The sequence below is a fragment of the Dipodomys spectabilis genome, unplaced genomic scaffold (genome assembly GCF_019054845.1).
Source record: "Dipodomys spectabilis isolate Male_0828 unplaced genomic scaffold, ASM1905484v1 ptg000154l, whole genome shotgun sequence".
In the NCBI taxonomy this organism is placed as follows: Eukaryota; Metazoa; Chordata; class Mammalia; order Rodentia; family Heteromyidae; genus Dipodomys; species Dipodomys spectabilis.
The window spans coordinates 1,795,143-1,799,843 of NW_024870831.1; the positions used below are offsets into that span (position 1 = coordinate 1,795,143).

The 4,701-nt window shown below is 31.8% G+C and overlaps 1 pseudogene; it reads left to right on the forward strand.

Annotated features, from left to right (window-relative positions):
- The first annotated feature begins 4,076 nt into the window (after window positions 1-4,076).
- Window positions 4,077-4,173, forward strand: LOC122118520 (annotated as a pseudogene).
- The last annotated feature ends 528 nt before the right edge of the window (window positions 4,174-4,701 follow it).

Here is a 4,701-nt window from a genome sequence, read left to right on the forward strand (position 1 = left end):
CTACAATGCAGAACTGATTGAATGAAGACATGAAAATAAATTCCACATCCAAATGAGGCAACTTAAAAGTTTTAAAAGAGAAATAATGAAGATGTAGCAGTGGTGGAGCCTGTAAGGTTCTTCAGCTTCACTAGACTTGAAGCCAAGAAGCTGTGATTAATTGGAACTCCGGCAAGAGCTAAGAGAAGGACATAGAAGTAGGACATAGAAGCATTGTCCTTTTGTAACAGACAGTTTCTCCCAAGTATGGGTGATTTAACTCTATTCTCCTCCATACATCTTGGTGAACAAATGCAAGACCAAGAGAAAAATAATCTATTGAAATAATTTTGCATAGAATAACTTCACTGTTCCTGATATGATATCTAAGGAGAATCTTAAGAGAGAAGATAAAAGTGCAGTATTTTTTGGTTTCCTCTAAGCATCTTGTTAGCAAAATATATCTTTGAGGTTAGACAACTCTGATTGAACCAACAAGTGATGTAGTACTTTTTATTGTGGGCACTTTAGACACAAGAAGTCTTTCAAGGTAAAAGAAAAAAAATACAGCAAATATTTGTGATCACAGCTTCTTGGACTGTTTTCTGGGGTCAAAGTTTGACATTAGATTTCTCCTCATTAACATAGATGTTGTTTCATGGCAACAAATGCAAGAGGGAAGTTTAATGGACTCACTTGGCCAATTAAACTGCATGAAAGAAGAAAATGACAAATAATATTTAATGAAATCATTTTGACCAATTACTTTGCCAGAAGAAAAAGGAAAAATATAATTCAAAATCAATTGACTTAAAACTATGAAGAAAGACTAGTTAAGAGAGATTAGAGAAAATATAGAGGATTGTTTTCTCTCCAGTGGAGTAATGGGTTCTTGATCTTGTTTCTTCCATTCTACCTCACAAGCTACCAAGTGTGTCTCAGGACTGGATTATTCAGTTCAGACAGAAAACTCATAGAAGAAAGATACTGTTTAGAGCCGATGTAGGTGATTTATAACAATCAATTTAATTCTGTTCAAAATTCTCCCCTACCCCAAACTGCCCTCTTTGAACAGATTTGTTTGCTTTTCCCAAGACTGCCCTTCATTAACTGATTAAAATTTTGAGAGGTCATATTCATACTCTCTAGAGATTGCTGTTTGTTTGTGATTTTTGTGTGTTTTTGTTTCTTGTTGTGTTTTTAACTGAATTTTAAAAGGTTGTGCAATTGTGTTACAATTAAATCTATCCATCTAATTGTCCAATGCTCCTAGATCAGAGTCACTCTTTCCATCATTCTCAACCAACCCTTTTTCCAAGATTTATTTCCAATTTACCACTTCCTTCATGATATGTGTACATTGAGTATTCTAGCTGTACTTGCCCCTTGTTCATTTTTCATTCATTCTATGTCTTTACTATAATTCCTCTCTGGTTTCAATTTCCTGATAGTCATTCTGTTAAGCTATCTATTAATACTGTGAAAGGTTTATATACATTCCATGGAGTTTCAATTCTGCATATTCTTGAACTGATGTCAGCTTATATTTCCATAATTCATTCATCTACAACAACAATTTGCAAGACTGGAGACGTGAAGCACCTAAACATGATTTTATTCTCACCCATTTGGAAGATTAATCTTTAGTCAAAAAGAAAGTTAAAAATGGATTAGAATGTATTCCTAACTATGAATTTTTATAAATGGCTTTGTACAATGGTGTGATTCTTTTGTTTTACATGGAATAATATTTTCTACTACCTATAAGTTTTGGAAAAAGAAGAAAATTAAAATTTATTCCTAGAGAGGAATATGATAGAAATTGAAGACAGATATTATGTGTGTCATATCTCTGATGAGTACCCATATTCAAGACTTAAAGTAATATTTCTTACTATGTTAGACAGAGGGAAAACATAAAATAACATATGATAAGGCAACTATTTGTGATTTTTTAAAATGTACCTTATTAAATGATGAAATTTATTAGGTAACGTTTGGGTTGAAATTTAGGAGGCTGATCTATTTAACACACTTCTGGAACGCCCTTACTGAAAAACACAAATTGTGGGTGGTACTATTTCTACACTTTAATGAATGGTTGAACATGTTTGGCATTAATGCTGTGTAAATAATTCAACTCTATTGTAACTTGCTCCCTATACTTGAAAAACTTGTAATGTCACTAAGTATCATCAACTTCTCAAATGTTATTTTGGCGAATATGATTTCAAAAAGTTTATTTGAAAAGGAATACACTTTCATGAGATTAAATGTAGGTTATCATTGGTTTGAGAGTGACATTTTTATACCACAGAACCATGTTGTACTGAAGTCCCAGTGTTTGAAGCACTCCTTAGTGCTTCAAATGTTTTTCTGAATTACATTTGAGCTCTAGGTCCAGATTTCGGGGCTTTGGTAGACCAATTATGGATCTATCCTTCCGGGAACTATTTTTTGGCCCACATATGTTGGAATAAAATCTTTCGTTAATCATAGGTGAGGGGTATTAAAAATAATCTTATGACACTTTGTGAACTTGTTCACTCATATGGGCTGGTCATCTGTAAGTTGAATGTTTAAATTACAGTACTTTCTCTCAAATTTTGCGATCTCATCATTCATTTTAAGTAGCCTTGCATTTCACAATTACTTTCTGCTAATTCTTGCATCTCAAGAAATTGGGGCCCTGAAATATAGGAAATGCGAAATTGAGATGGGTCTTCAATTACTTTGTGTTGATATGTTGCTTGAGCCATAGTGAGAAGTCTTGCCCCTGTTATCTGATGATGCAGGTAGGAATGCTTCACAAATATGGAGAAAAACAGCCTGGGACAAGCGAGTTAAACAATAAACAGAGCAGCAGAGTAAAATCCATTATAGATTAGAGGAAAAATTTTTTTTTTACCATGTGGATTCAGAAGACCAAGAACAGTTAGAATGTGTCACAAGTTTATACTAAAAACATTGCACTGATACTTTTTATAGTCTAATATATATATTAAACCTAATTATTTATATTCAAAATTCTATTTATTGGAATAAATAAATATCAATTTACTTGTCAAATTGTCAACTAATTCTAGTAAGTTTCGTTGTGTGAAATATAAAATCAGTACATATAAATATAAAATATATAACTATATATAATTAAAAGTCACACGTTTTGCATTGTTCTGTTGTAGTTACTGTATTAAAGGCAACCCTGTTTTAAAGTATTATTCCATTATCTCTACCTCAGTGTTTGATAGAGTTAGACCTAAAGCTTTACCATTTGTAGATTTACAGCATGGAGGCAAGAGGAAACACTGTGATTAAAACATTATCAATTCAATGTCTAATAACGAGGAGAAACATATGCACTTCTCCTGCAACTATGAAAATATTTGGTGATGAAAAGGCAGTAGTGTAAGTTCCTGCCTGGTTGGATGGTAGACAGGCCAGGACATTAAGTTATCATGCATACGAACAATTTTTTCACCTTATTGGCTTTAGCTACTTTTGAAATGGAGGTATAATAAAAATTATATTTTGATAAAATACCTTCTAGTCTGAACAGTTCTGTTTGAACTGTTCATCTCTCTATGATCCCTTGTAACCAAGATTAGCTTTGTTCTAGTAAGACAATCTATGCTTTCAGGGTAAGATATTCTGGTTGGTCTGTTCCCACATGGAAAAAGGTAAAGGCTCAGGTAGACATTTGTTCCAGTAACACCTCATTTGGGAAAATGTCAGCTGAAGAAGTTTAGAAGTAGCTCTTAAGCAATGCTTACTTTCAATCCATTAGGTCCACAAAGCTAATTCAGTTGGATAAATAAGTACTTGAAAACGCCTTCACCTTTGGACCTATCTATAAATAATTGAGAGTATGATCAAATTCCAAATAAAAAGACTTAAGATAGTCATTGACAAAAAAATTTGCAAATGTGAGCAACCGACTGATCAATATAATTTTTCCACTATTCACAGAATTTTAGGGAAATAAGATCGATAGCATTGTTAGGAACAATAAGGTTTCCTTGTTACAAGTAGGCACCCATAGATATAAGCCTGTATAATGATTGCATCATTAACTACTTAAATTTAGAAGATACTACATGCTTCAGCAGCATGTATACTCAAATTACAATACAGAGATTAACATGGCACTTGCACAAGTATAATATGAAAATGTGAGAAGTATTCCATATTATTCATCCTTCAGATGCAAGAAATGAAAAACAGTTATTAAAAAGTTGATTACAAAATTACAAGTGTAACAATACACATAATTCATAGAATTAAATTTAGTTTGACATCAGTGTATTAAATCTTCACCTCACAAAGGCGTTTACATAGCATAAACTTTACAAATCTTTTCAAATTAGACAACATTGTCATTTTATCACAAAGAAAAATAATATTAAGTCCTAGAAAAAAAAGGAAGCAAACTGTTTCTATATGGAATGCAATCGGAAAGGACACATTAGTGAACCTATATATTATAAAATAATGTAGAATTCAAAGAATATCTAGGAGAAAATAAAATAAATTATGAACATTTTGCAAACATAGAATATAGTATATTTTAAAATATAATTTTTCAGACAAGCACCAGAAATATTTTAGTTTCTGTACTACTCATTTCAACAGGTAAATTAAAATTATTTCTGATTAAAAAATCACAAACTCTGAAGAAAATATTATACATGTATACAAAAACTATTGAATACATTTTGACAT